The sequence below is a fragment of the Spinacia oleracea genome, unplaced genomic scaffold (genome assembly GCF_020520425.1).
Source record: "Spinacia oleracea cultivar Varoflay unplaced genomic scaffold, BTI_SOV_V1 SOVchr0_013, whole genome shotgun sequence".
NCBI classification, from domain to species: Eukaryota; Viridiplantae; Streptophyta; class Magnoliopsida; order Caryophyllales; family Amaranthaceae; genus Spinacia; species Spinacia oleracea.
In genome coordinates this window covers 70001-85996 of record NW_026614341.1, presented here as the reverse complement: position 1 = coordinate 85996, position 15996 = coordinate 70001, and positions in this window count along the sequence as shown.

Genomic DNA, 15996 nt, shown 5'->3' with positions numbered 1-15996 from the left:
AAATTAATGGTACGCAGACCATATTTTCTATCCTATTTGGGCCATACTAGTCACTTCATAACCTGCAAAACAGTACATATACAATATATACCATTCACCCCATTCATTATCATGAATGGCCCACATAGCTGGTTAGTAAAACCATTATGCATCACGTAAACATTTGCAGCAATTAATCAAGGGCACCAATAATCTACCAATTATTCAGTCCTTATTAATTCTAATCGAGTTGTTTTAACCTTAAGGATTTGTAGACCTAATCAAGAGTTTATGACTAAAAGCACTCCCACTCAACCAATAAATTCATATGCTTTACTAATTTTAAACATAAAATGTATTTCTAGTCTAACCGGAACATACAATTTAATTAAAATTTAAAGCTCATATATTTTATTGAATTGAATCCAAAAATTTAGGTTTATTTTCTGACTTTTAATTTTAGTAAAATAATTAGAAAAATGACATTATTATATTATAATATTCAAATTATCCAAGTAATCAAAAATTAATTTAGAAATTAATTAAAATTACACAAATTGAAACATATATCTATGCTTGGGCCTTAGTTTGTTGAATAACAAACACTAAGCTCCCACTGAGTTTAGGAACTCTTTAGATATATTATGAAAGATATTCTGAAATTACTTTTCAATAGCTTTGACGAATTTGGTTTAGTTTGGTGGTAGTTGAGCATTTTGTTTTAGAAATTATAGGAAAAGTCTTTATGATTCATCATTGATCGAATCAAGTACTAATTGACTTCGATCATTCCAACGTAGATATGCCATATCTTATGGAGCTAGATTGTGAAATTACAACACACAACCATTGATGATCATATTTGGTCTCAAGTAATCATCAACATGATCTAACCTAGATCTTTATGATTTCTTGCCGAGTGGATTTTATACTTCTGAATCTTTGAACTAGCCAAACAGATTCAACTTATATCACATTTGAGTAAATAAACCTATATTCACTCAAATCCATGTGAAATAATAAAGTCATAAAACCTTTCTTTAGCTTTAAACTCTATCGTCTAGGCGTTCTAACAATAGTTCATATTCTTTGTTACTTTCAACAAGTAAGACTAGCTTGTCTTAAGTTGATCTAGAAATCAACCAACTTTCAAAAGTCCATCAAAATAGAGCTTTTGAATGTTAACTTGTTGATATGGTCTAAGCAACAATGCCAAAGATTTAATGGAACTCAAATCAAGGGTTTGATTTGAACCTAGTAAAGTTCTTTAAAGAGTTGTTTGTTTTAATCAAGCATATTGACTCAACCTGTAATTGACCATTTCATTCAAATAAACAAACAAACATTGCTTTTGTTTTTCTTGAATGTGAGTCTTTCTGTGTTTGAAGCAGAAATTTAGGTATGCTGATTATGGAACAAAATAGCCATTTAGTTCCAGCCTTTGAAAGGACTTAAAACAAACTAGATGACCCTACAACTAATGTAGCATTGCCATGCTTCATTTCTCACTTGTAGGTCATTAGTGTATCCTAGCTTCCATTGTTTGAGTTTTTACCGAAGTAAGAACCTCAAGCGGTATATGATACCAAGGAAGTTTGATTGCTAGGTCACTTCTCTTTAAACATAAACTTATAGGTAGAAACGGAATCGTAAATTCCTTTCATTTGTTCCTTGTTTCCTATTTCTTGTACCCTTTCTTATAGTCTTAAGAATTGAATTCTTTAGTGTTGACTTTTATACTTGTTAGACATGTCCAATGTCACCCCAACAAGGTTCTTAACATTTAATTTATGTTGAATATTAAGTTTCAACTGGATGATCTTACCAGAAGCTTCTAAAGTTCTCTAAGCATCGATCTATTCGAATGTCTAGGGACTAGACTCATTCGAGAATTAAATGGACAAAGATATTAGGTTGTTAACCATTGGTAAAGCTGAGCGTATTAAACTCAATGCTTTATGATCTCAATACTACAGTGTATTTTGAATTCACAAGCACCAATTGGTTTGCCATTCGATTTTGATATTCGAAAACAACCATAAAAGTCGCTATAAGAAACGTACATTTTAAATTGCTCACTTTCTCTCATTTCCGTGAATCGTTCTTGGATTCACTACCAATCGAGGAAATTTACTGTTACCTTTCTAAAAGGATTTATTGCAGTGCAAGATATTTAATTATAAACAATAATTAAAACATACATTGAAGCATGCAAAGTCTAAACATTTATCATGAATAATAACTTGAAATTAAAGCAACCATGCAATTCAAACAAGTTATTAGCATTTTATTCGATTTTATTGTTCCGGCAGGTGTGAATAAAATGATTCCAAGATCCTAAAATCATTGAAGAACTAAGCACAGTTTGTCGACTTAATCCTAGAACATCTTAGGTAAGCAAAAGCCTTTTGCTAATAGTCTAGAAACTATTCTTGGTTGATAGGTACGTCTAAGAACTTATTAGGTAAACCTATCGAATTTGCCACGACATAAAAGGACTCCTTACTTATATCGTTGAGTTTCACCAAAACTAACATGTACTCACAATTATTTGTGTACCTTGCCCCTTTAGGACCAATAAGTAACACCTCGCTGAGCGAAAACTATTACTAGATTGATGTAAAGGATATCCAAGCAAGTGTATATTTTGGCATGGCACCTTTTAACTCAATTTTTAAGTTTGGAACTTAAGGCTCTTACTATGTTGGTTAGATTTTAAGTGAACTAAAATCCTTAATCATGCAACATAATCAAGCTTTTGATCTCATGCATTTTAAGACATATTTAAAGCAATAAATAACTTAAAACATGCATAAGATATTTGTGATCTAGTATGGCCCGACTTCATCTTGAAGCTTTGACTTCAAAGTCCGTCTTGAAAATCTCCGTGGGAGGCACCATTTTCTTCAAATAGGATAAGTTATAACTAATTACAACTATTTGATGGTACGCAGACCATATTTGAATTGAAAAATAACTTTGGTGCTTTAGACCAATTACATTCAAATTAATGGTACGCAGACCATATTTTCTATCCTATTTGGGCCATACTAGTCACTTCATAACCTGCAAAACAGTACATATACAATATATACCATTCACCCATTCATTATCATGAATGGCCCACATAGCTGGTTAGTTAAAACACATTATGCATCACGTAAACATTTGCAGCAATTAATCAAGGTCACCAATAATCTACCAATTATTCAGTCCTTATTAATTCTAATCGAGTTGTTTTAACCTTAAGGATTTGTAGACCTAATCAAGAGTTTATGACTAAAAGCACTCCCACTCAAACCAATAAATTCATATGCTTTACTAATTTTAAACATAAAATTGTATTTCTAGTCTAACCGGAAACATACAAATTTAATTAAAATTTAAAGCTCATATAAATTTATAATTGAATCCAAAAATTTAATTTTAATTTCAGTCACATTTAAATTAATTTATGATTTTAATTTTAGTAAAATAATTAGAATAAATGCCATTTATTATAATTATAATATTCAAAATTAAAATCCAAGAAATTAATTCAAATTATTAATTTTAAAATCAATTAAAATTACGTGAACTGAAATTTTCAAATTAAACATTCAAAAACGATCTAATCGAAACGCAAACATCCTATGCGTTGCACGCCCATGGGCTGTACGCACACAGCCATTGCTGGCCATGTGCGCGCAGCCCATGCGCTCGTAGCATAGCTGCTGCTGTCCCAACGCAAGCCTCCGCACAGCGCCCACCGCACGTGAGCTATCGCTCGCAGCGCGCGCGCGTTACCGCGCTCGCTGGTGCGCGAGATCGCTCGCTGGTGCGCGCGAGCCATCGCTCGCTGGGGCGCTGCATCGCTCGCTGGTGCGCGCGAGCCATCGCTCGCTGGCGCGCGAGATCGCTCGCTGCGCGCGCGCGAGCCATCGCTCGCTGGTGCGCGACATCGCTCGCTGGGCGGGCGACGTCGCGCGCTGTGCGCGCGAGTGATGCTGTGCGCAGCGCTCGTGGCACGCTAGCTTGCGCTCGCTGCGCACGAGGTTGCGCGCTGTTGTGCGAGGCAGCGCGCGCTGTGGCGCAGCTCGCTTGCTGCCCACACGCGACTGCCTTGGCTCGCCCCTCGCCCATGCCCATCCGTTCATTGCTCGTGGCACACGACACAAGGCAGGGCTGCTGCCTTGCGCTCGTGCACTACGCCCTTGCTCATTGCATTCGTGCCGCACGGGCGACGAGCTCCCTTGCTCGTCGTCGCATGCCCGCATTATACAACACCCTTTAAGGGTAACACGAAGCGTCCATTGCTTCGTGCGTGCAAGTTATTTGAACGAATCGCATAAAAATTTAAAATTTATATTTAAAATTAATGACAAATTAATAAATAATATTAATTTCATAATTTTAGGGCGAAAAATCGAAAATTTATTATCCAATTGATTTCCGATTGATATGGATTCAAGTCTAGGTCATAAAAATTTAAAATTTATCGTAAATTTACAATTTTTATGGTGGTTTTTAATCATAGGTTTCTAATTAAATTACAATTAATTATGAAAATCAAATTAATTCTAAATTATTCTAATTTTCAACAAATTAATCATAATTACAAATTAGATTGCATAATTAACAAGACTAGGCATTCAAACTTGTTAAACATATGCAGTAGGTCAATCAAAAATTCAAGATTTATCAACAAGAATCGCAAATATTTAATTTAACATCTTAAATTTACGAAATTTTGCATCCGAAAAACTAAAACCTTCGAAAAGTCATAGTTAGGCTTCGAATTTGAGAATTCTGGGTTCGGCAGAAAAATACTATTTTTGTCAAAATTTTAGAATGCCTTTTACATGCGGAATTGACACAAAAATCACTCAATTCGGATGAGTAATGAAGAAACTGCCGAAAAACTGCGTACATATAATTAAATAAACGCAATTTGCAATTAATTAACAATTACGAAAATTAATCACCCCTTTTAATTCTTGCAAATTTGTAATATTTAACCATGTTCATGCAATTTAGATTATGAAAATAATAAGGGGCTCGTGATACCACTGTTAGGTTATGATACATATGACACTTACATAAATCATGCGGAAACAACCATTAACCCAGGAAACATATTATTTACACATAATCATTTAGCATAGTTTAGATGCATACTCTTTGTTGCGTGCCTTCCCTAGCTGCGCCCGAACCGAACAAGAACAAGTCTTTTAGGACTCCAAGTGTCGTCCCTCCGTAGAAAGTCCACAGCACGTCCGGATCCGCCTTAAGATTGACCAACTAGAATCGCCCTTAAGGTACTCAGAAAATTCGGCACTTTTGGGGCAAGATGGGTGTTTGAATTTTCTCTCAAAAAACTCACTTTTGAATACTTTGAAACTTGTATATAAATTATGACCCCTAGGCCTTTATTTATAGAGTTATGGAAAAGGAATCGTAATCCTAGTAGGATGCGAATTAATTGGAATTAGAATTCTACATGAATTCTACTTAATCAATTTATCCAATAGGAATAGACATTTAATCATACACTGACTCTTGCAGATTCAGGAATCTCGCATGAGCTCAAACTCACACACACACGGCAGCCACAAGGGCTGCCCACGCATGCGAGCAGCAGCCCACGCAGCGCGGCCCACGCATGCGCGGCCTTGTGCGCGCTGGGCTGTGGCGTGCGTGCTTGCTGGGCGATGGCCTGGCTTCGTGCTGGGCCTTCGTCCGGCAGGCCTCGTCCGATGCTAATTCGTACGATACGCTTCCGATTAAATTTCCATTTCCGGAATCTATTTCCGATACGAACAATATTTAATATTTCCGATTCCGGAATTAATTTCCGTTTCGAACAAATATTTAATATTTCCGTTTCCGGAATTATTTTCCGATTCCGGTAATATTTCCGATTCTGACAATATTTCCGTTTCCGGCAATATTTCCGATTCTGGTAATATTTCCATTTCCAACAATATTTTCCGATACGTACCATGTTTCCGTTTCCGGCAACATCTACGACTTGGATAATATTCATATTTCCGATACGATCCATATTTCCGTTTCCGGCAATATCATCGTTTCCGGAGTATTCATTTCTTGCCTGTGACGATCTTAGCTCCCACTGAAACTAAGATCCGTCGGTTCCGAATATTCATAGATGGAGTATTTAATGCCATTAAATACTTGATCCGTTTACGTACTATTTGTGTGACCCTACGGGTTCAGTCAAGAGTAAGCTGTGGATTAATATCATTAATTCCACTTGAACTGAAGCGGCCTCTAGCTAGGCATTCAGCTCACTTGATCTCACTGAATTATTAACTTGTTAATTAATACTGAACCGCATTTATTAGACTTAACATAGAATGCATACTTGGACCAAGGGCATTATTTCCTTCAGTTTGTCTGAAATTAATCGTTTGACGTATACTTCACATCCCCAAATCTTAAGAAAAGACACATTTGGAGGCTTTCCAAACCATAATTCGTATGGAGTCTTTTCGACAGCTTTAGACGGAGCTCTATTTATAGTGAGTGCAGCTGTATTTAGTGCATGTCCCCAAAATTCTAATGGAAGTTCGGCCTGACCCATCATTGACCTGACCATGTCTAGCAAGGTTCTGTTCCTCCGTTCTGACACACCGTTCCATTGTGGTGTTCCAGGAGGAGTCAATTCTGATAGAATTCCACATTCTTTCAGATGGTCATCAAATTCATAGCTCAGATATTCACCGCCTCTATCAGACCGCAGTGCCTTAATCTTCTTGCCTAATTGATTCTCTACTTCACTCTGAAATTCCTTGAATTTGTCAAAGGATTCAGACTTATGCTTCATTAGGTAGACATAACCATACCTACTGAAGTCATCAGTGAAAGTGATAAAGTAGCTGAAACCACCTCTAGCATTTGTACTCATTGGTCCACATACATCTGTATGGATTAAACCCAATAGTTCATTTGCTCTTTCTCCGACTTTAGAGAAAGGTTGCTTTGTCATTTTGCCAAGTAAACATGATTCGCATTTACCATAATCCTCTAAGTCAAATGGTTCTAGAATTCCTTCTCTTTGAAGTCTTTCTAAGCGTTTCAAGTTTATATGGCCTAATCGACAATGCCACAGATAGGTGAGATCTGAATCATCCTTTTTGGCCTTTTTGGTATTTATGTTATATACTTGTTTGTCGTGATCTAATAAATAAAGTCCATTGACTAATCTAGCAGATCCATAAAACATCTCTTTAAAATAAAACGAACAACTATTGTCTTTTATTATAAAGGAAAATCCCTTAGCATCTAAGCAAGAAACTGAAATGATGTTTTTAGTAAGACTTGGAACATGGAAACATTCTTCCAGTTCCAAAACTAGCCCGGAGGGCAACGACAAATAGTATGTTCCTACAGCTAATGCAGCAATCCGTGCTCCATTTCCCACTCGTAGGTCGACTTCACCCTTGCTTAACTTTCTACTTCTTCTTAGTCCCTGTGGATTGGAACATAAGTGTGAGCCACAACCTGTATCTAATACCCAAGAAGTTGAATTAGCAAGTATACAGTCTATAACGAAAATACCTGAAGATGGAACGACTGTTCCGTTCTTCTGATCTTCCTTTAGCTTTGGACATTCTCTTTTGTAATGGCCTATTCCATCACAATAAAGACAGCTTGATGTGGACTTGTCCTGCTTTGATTTAGCATTGCCCTTGGACTTTCCACCTTTCTTGAATGGTCTCTTTCTAGCCTTGAGTAAATCTTTGGCTTCACAGTCCAGTACTATTTCAGCCTTTCTGACAAGGTGAATAAATTCTGCAACTGTTTCTTCTCTTGGTTCACTTAGGTATTGTTGCTTGAAGCGACCAAACCCACTGTGTAGTGAATTGAGCAAGACAGAGACTGCCATCCTTTCGCTTATTGGTGTTCCTAGTAGACTTAGGCGATCAAAATATGAACACATAAGATCCACATGGAACCTCAGTGGGACGCCTACCCTCTGTTTAGTGCGAAGGAGCTGAACATGTGTTTCTTGGACCTCCATCCTCTAACACCTGTTGGGAGAACTAACCTTTAGACCAGACATTGATTCAATCAACTCATGGACGTTCAGGTCCCTGTCCTCTGTACTTCCACGACAGATATCCCTCAGATTCTTGATGAGCGTAAAAGGTTCATAGGCTACAAACCTTCTAGCCCAATCATCAGGGATATTGTTCAGCATGAGACTCATAACCTTTTTGAGATCCGCATCCCAGGCGTAAAATCTCTCAGGGGTCATGTCTCTGGCATAGTAGCTTGGCATGGGATGTGATAGTACATACTCAAGTCCATTGAGTTTGACTATTTCAACTAGCTTAGCTTCCCATTCAAGAAAATTTGTCAGGTTCAGCTTGACCATAAGCTCAGAACCCATGATGATGTTTTGATTGTTGTTTGCCATATTAAAAACTACAATTGAAAAGAATAAACAAATAAATAATCATTCACAGTTTCTCTTAATAAACTTAAATTCTAGCATACATGCATAATTCAATGTTTATTAAGCATTTTATTCAAGTTATGTGTTCCGGCAGGTGTGAATAAAATGATTCCAAGATCCTAAAATCATTGAAGAACTAAGCACAGTTTGTCGACTTAATCCTAGAACATCTTAGGTAAGCAAAAGCCTTTTGCTAATAGTCTAGAAACTATTCTTGGTTGATAGGTACGTCTAAGAACTTATTAGGTAAACCTATCGAATTTGCCACGACATAAAAGGACTCCTTACTTATATCGTTGAGTTTCACCAAAACTAACATGTACTCACAATTATTTGTGTACCTTGCCCCTTTAGGACCAATAAGTAACACCTCGCTGAGCGAAAACTATTACTAGATTGATGTAAAGGATATCCAAGCAAGTGTATATTTTGGCATGGCACCTTTTAACTCAATTTTTTAAGTTTGGAACTTAAGGCTCTTACTATGTTGGTTAGATTTTAAGTGAACTAAAATTCTTAATCATGCAACATAATCAAGCTTTTGATCTCATGCATTTTAAGACATATTTAAAGCAATAAATAACTTAAAACATGCATAAGATATTTGTGATCTAGTATGGCCTGACTTCATCTTGAAGCTTTGACTTCAAAGTCCGTCTTGAAAATCTCCGTGGGAGGCACCATTTTCTTCAAATAGGATAAGCTATAACTAATTACAACTATTTGATGGTTCGCAGACCATATTTGAATTGAAAAATAACTTTGGTACTTTAGACCAATTACATTCAAATTAATGGTACGCAGACCATATTTTCTATCCTATTTGGGCCATACTAGTCACTTCATAACCTGCAAAACAGTACATGTACAATATATACCATTCATCCATTCATTATCATGAATGGCCCACATAGCTGGTTAGTAAAACACATTATGCATCACGTAAACATTTGCAGCAATTAATCAAGGGCACCAATAATCTACCAATTATTCAGTCCTTATTAATTCTAATCGAGTTGTTTTAACCTTAAGGATTTGTAGACCTAATCAAGAGTTTATGACTAAAAAGCGCTCCCACTCAAACCAATAAATTCATATGCTTTACTAATTTTAAACATAAAATTGTATTTCTAGTCTAACCGGAAACATACAAATTTAATTAAAATTTAAAGCTCATATAAATTTATAATTGAATCCAAAAATTTAATTTAATTTCAGTCGCATTTAAATTAATTCATGATTTTAATTTTAGTAAAATAATTAGAATAAATTCCATTTATTATAATTATAATATTCAAAATTAAAATCCAAGAAATTAATTCAAATTATTAATTTTAAAATTAATTAAAATTACGTGAACTGAAATTTTCAAATTAAACATTCAAAACGATCTAATCGTAACGCAAACACCCTACGCGTTGCACGCCCATGGGCCGTACGCACACAGCCATTGCTGGCCATGTGCGCGCAGCCCATGCGCTCGTCGCATAGCTGCTGCTGTCCTATCGCAAGCCTCCGCACAGCGCCCCATCGCACGCGAGCTATCGCTCGCAGTGCGCGCGCGCGAGATCGCTCGCTGGGCGCGCTGGCTCGCTCGCTGTGCGCGCGAGCCATCGCTCGCTGGGGCGCGACATCGCTCGCTGGGCGAGCGACATCGCGCGCTGCGCGCGCGAGCAGTGCTGGGCGCAGCGCTCGTGGCACGCGAGCTTGCGCTCGCTGCGCGCGAGGCTGCGCGCACTTGTGCGAGGCAGTGCGCGTTGTGGCGCAGCTCGCTTGCTGCCCACACGCGACTGCCTTGGCTCGCCCTTCGCCCATGCCCATTCGTCCATTGCTCGTGGCACACGACACAAGGCAGGGCTGCTGCCTTGTGCTCGTGCACTACGCCCTTGCTCATTGCATTCGTGCCGCACGGGCGACGAGCTCCCTTGCTCGTCGTCGCATGCCCGCATTATACAACACCCCTTAAGGGTAACACGAAGCGTCCATTGCTTCGTGCGTGCAAGTTATTTGAACGAATCGCATAAAATTTTAAAATTTATATTTAAAATTAATGACAAATTAATAAATTTTATTAATTTCATAATTTTAGGGCGAAAAATCGAAAATTTATTATCCAATTGATTTCCGATTGATATGGATTCAAGTCTAGGTCATAAAAATTTAAAATTTATCGTAAATTTACAATTTTTATGGTGGTTTTTAATCATAGGTTTCTAATTAAATTACAATTAATTATGAAAATCAAATTAATTCTAAATTATTCTAATTTTCAACAAATTAATCATAATTACAAATTAGATTGCATAATTAACAAGACTAGGCATTCAAACTTGTTAAACATATGCAGTAGGTCAATCAAAAATTCAAGATTTATCAACAAGAATCGCAAATATTTAATTTAACATCTTAAATTTACGAAATTTTGCATTCGAAAAACTAAAACCTTCGAAAAGTCATAGTTAGGCTTCGAATTTGAGAATTCTGGGTTCGGCAGAAAAATACTATTTTTGTCAAAATTTTAGAATGCCTTTTACATGCGGAATTGACACAAAAATCACTCAATTCGGATGAGTAACGAAGAAACTGCCGAAAAACTGCGTACATATAATTAAATAAACGCAATTTGCAATTAATTAACAATTACGAAAATTAATCACCCCTTTTAATTCTTGCAAATTTGTAATATTTAACCATGTTCATGCAATTTAGATTATGAAAATAATAAGGGGCTCGTGATACCACTGTTGTGTTATGATACATATGACACTACATAGATCATGCGGAAACAACCATTAACCCAGGACAACATATTATTTACACATAATCATATAGCATAATTTAGATGCATACTCTTTGTTGCGTGCCTTCCCTAGCTGCGCCCGAACCGAACAAGAACAAGTCTTTTAGGACTCCAAGTGTCGTCCCTCCGTAGATAGTCCACAGCACGTCCGGATCCGCCTTAAGATTGACCAACTAGAATCGCCCTTAAGGTACTAGAAAATTTCGGCACTTTTGAGCAAGATGTGTGTTTTAATTTTCTCTCAAAAACTCACTTTTGAATACTTTGAAACTTGTGTATAAATTATGACCCCTAGGCCTTTATTTATAGAGTTATGGAAAAGGAATCGTAATCCTAGTAGGATGCGAATTAATTGGAATTAGAATCCTACATGAATTCTATTTAATTAATTTATCCAATTAGGAATAGAAATTTAATCATACACTGACTCTTGTAGATTCAGGAATCACGCATGAGCACAAACTCACACACACACGGCAGCCACAAGGGCTGCCCATGCGCGTGCGAGCAGCAGCCCGCGCAGCACGGCCCACGCAGCCGTGGCCCTTGGCGCGCGCTGGGCCTGCCTTGCGGTAGGCCTGGCCGCTGCCTTGGCTGGGCTTGTGGCGCGCATGCTTGCTGGGCGATGGCCCCGGCTTCGTGCTGGGCCTTCGTCCGGCAAGCCTCGTCCGATGCTAATTCGTACGATACGCTTCCGATTAAATTTCCATTTCCGGAATCTATTTCCGATACGAACAATATTTAACATTTCCGATTCCGGAATTAATTTCCGTTTCGAACAAATATTTAATATTTCCGTTTCCGGAATTATTTTCCGATTCCGGCAATATTTCCGATTCTGACAATATTTCCGTTTCCGGTAATATTTCCGATTCTGGTAATATTTCCATTTCCAATAATATTTTCCGATACGTACCATGTTTCCGTTTCCGGCAACATCTACGACTTGGATAATATTCATATTTCCGATACGATCCATATTTCCGTTTCCGGCAATATCATCGTTTCCGGAGTATTCATTTCTTGCCTGTGACGATCTTAGCTCCCACTGAAACCAAGATCCGTCGGTTCCGAATATTCATAGATGGAGTATTTAATGCCATTAAATACTTGATCCGTTTACGTACTATTTGTGTGACCCTACGGGTTCAGTCAAGAGTAAGCTGTGGATTAATATCATTAATTCCACTTGAACTGAAGCGGCCTCTAGCTAGGCATTCAGCTCACTTGATCTCACTGAATTATTAACTTGTTAATTAATACTGAACCGCATTTATTAGACTTAACATAGAATGCATACTTGGACCAAGGGCATTATTTCCTTCAGACTCAACCAGTAATTGACCATTTCATTCAAATAAACAAACAAACAAACATTGTTTTTTTTTTTGTTCTTCTGAATGTGAGTCTTTCTGTGTTTGAAGCAGAAATTTAGGTATGCTGATTATGGAACAAAATAGCCATTAAGTTCCAGCCTTTGAAAGGACTTTAAAACAAACTAGGTGACCCTACAACTAATGTAGCATTGCCATGCTTCATTTCCCACTTGTAGGTCATTAGTGTATCCTAGCTTCCATTGTTTGAGTTATTACCGAAGTAAGAACCTCAAGCGGTATATGATACCAAGGAAGTTTAATTGCTAGGTCACTCCTCTTTAAACATAAACTTATAGGTAGAAACGGAATCGTAAATTCCTTTCATATGTTCCTTTGTTTTCCTATTTCTTGTACCCTTTCTTATAGTCTTAAGAATTGAATTCTTTAGTGTTTGACTTTTATACTTTGTTAGACATGTCCAATGTCACCAACAAGGTTCTTTACCATTTATGTTGAATATTTTGTTTCAACTAGATGATCTTACCAGAAGCTTCTAAAGTTCTCTAAGCATCGATCTATTCGAATGTCTAGGGACTAGACTCATTCGAGAATTAAATGGAAAAAGATATTAGGTTGTTAACCATTGGTAAAGCTGAGCGTGTTAAACTCAATGCTTTATGATCTCAAAACTACATTGTATTTTGAATTCACAAGCACCAATTGGTTTGCCATTCGATTTTGATATTCGAAAACAACCATAAAAGTCGTTATAAGAAACGTACATTTTAAATTGCTCACTTTCTCTCATTTCCGTGAATCGTTCTTGGATTCACTACCAATCGAGGAAATTTACTGTTACCTTTCTAAAAGGATTTATTGCAGTGCAAGATATTTAATTATAAACAATAATTAAAACATACATTGAAGCATGCAAAGTCTAAACATTTATCATGAATAATAACTTGAAATTAAAGCAACCATGCAATTCAAACAAGTTATTAGCATTTTATTCGATTTTATTGTTCCGGCAGGTGTGAATAAAATGATTCCAAGATCCTAAAATCATTGAAGAATTAAGCACAGTTTGTCGACTTAATCTTAGAACATCTTAGGTAAGCAAAAGCCTTTTGCTAATAGTCTAGAAACTATTCTTGGTTGATAGGTACGTCTAAGAACTTATTAGGTAAACCTATCGAATTTGCCACGACATAAAAGGACTCCTTACTTATATCGTTGAGTTTCACCAAAACTAACATGTACTCACAATTATTTGTGTACCTTGCCCCTTTAGGACCAATAAGTAACACCTCGCTGAGCGAAAACTATTACTAGATTGATGTAAAGGATATCCAAGCAAGTGTATATTTTGGCATGGCACCTTTTAACTCAATTTTTAAGTTTGGAACTTAAGGCTCTTACTATGTTGGTTAGATTTTAAGTGAACTAAAATCCTTAATCATGCAACATAATCAAGCTTTTGATCTCATGCATTTTAAGACATATTTAAAGCAATAAATAACTTAAAACATGCATAAGATATTTGTGATCTAGTATGGCCCGACTTCATCTTGAAGCTTTGACTTCAAAGTCCGTCTTGAAAATCTCCGTGGGAGGCACCATTTTCTTCAAATAGGATAAGCTATAACTAATTACAACTATTTGATGGTTCGCAGACCATATTTGAATTGAAAAATAACTTTGGTACTTTAGACCAATTACATTCAAATTAATGGTACGCAGACCATATTTTCTATCCTATTTGGGCCATACTAGTCACTTCATAACCTGCAAAACAGTACATATACAATATATACCATTCACCCATTCATTATCATGAATGGCCCACATAGCTGGTTAGTAAAACACATTATGCATCACGTAAACATTTGCAGCAATTAATCAAGGGCACCAATAATCTACCAATTATTCAGTCCTTATTAATTCTAATCGAGTTGTTTTAACCTTAAGGATTTGTAGACCTAATCAAGAGTTTATGACTAAAAAGCGCTCCCACTCAAACCAATAAATTCATATGCTTTACTAATTTTAAACATAAAATTGTATTTCTAGTCTAACCGGAAACATACAAATTTAATTAAAATTTAAAGCTCACATAAATTTATAATTGAATCCAAAAATTTAATTTAATTTCAGTCGCATTTAAATTAATTCATGATTTTAATTTTAGTAAAATAATTAGAATAAATTTCATTTATTATAATTATAATATTCAAAATTAAAATCCAAGAAATTAATTCAAATTATTAATTTTAAATTAATTAAAATTACGTGAACTGAAATTTTCAAATTAAATATTCAAAACGATCTAATCGTAACGCAAACACCCTACGCGTTGCATGCCCATGGGCCGCACGCACACAGCCATTGCTGGCCATGTGCGCGCAGCCCATGCGCTCGTCGCATAGCTGCTGCTGTCTCATCGCAAGCCTCCGCACAGCGCCCCATCGCACGCGAGCTATCGCTCGCAGTGCGCGCGCGAGATCGCTCGCTGGGCGCGCTGGCTCGCTCGCTGTGCGCGCGAGCCATCGCTCGCTGGGGCGCGACATCGCTCGCTGGGCGAGCGACATCGCGCGCTGCGCGCGCGAGCCATCGCTCGCTGGCGCGAGCCATCGCTCGCTGGTGCGCGACATCGCTCGCTGGGCGAGCGACATCGCGCGCTGCGCGCGCGAGCAGTGCTGGGCGCAGCGCTCGTGGCACGCGAGCTTGCGCTCGCTGCGCGCGAGGCTGCGCGCACTTGTGCGAGGCAGCGCGCGTTGTGGCGCAGCTCGCTTGCTGCCCACACGCGACTGCCTTGGCTCGCCCTTCGCCCATGCCCATTCGTTCATTGCTCGTGGCACACGACACAAGGCAGGGCTGCTGCCTTGTGCTCGTGCACTACGCCCTTGCTCATTGCATTCGTGCCGCACGGGCGACGAGCTCCCTTGCTCGTCGTCGCATGCCCGCATTATACAACACCCCTTAAGGGTAACACGAAGCGTCCATTGCTTCGTGCGTGCAAGTTATTTGAACGAATCGCATAAAAATTTAAAATTTATATTTAAAATTAATGACAAATTAATAAATATTATTAATTTCATAATTTTAGGGCGAAAAATCGAAAATTTATTATCCAATTGATTTCCGATTGTTATGGATTCAAGTCTAGGTCATAAAAATTTAAAATTTATCGTAAATTTACAATTTTTATGGTGGTTTTTAATCATAGGTTTCTAATTAAATTACAATTAATTATGAAAATCAAATTAATTCTAAATTATTCTAATTTTCAACAAATTAATCATAATTACAAATTAGATTGCATAATTAACAAGACTAGGCATTCAAACTTGTTAAACATATGCAGTAGGTCAATCAAAAATTCAAGATTTATCAACAGGAATCGCAAATATTTAATTTAACATCTTAAATTTACGAAATTT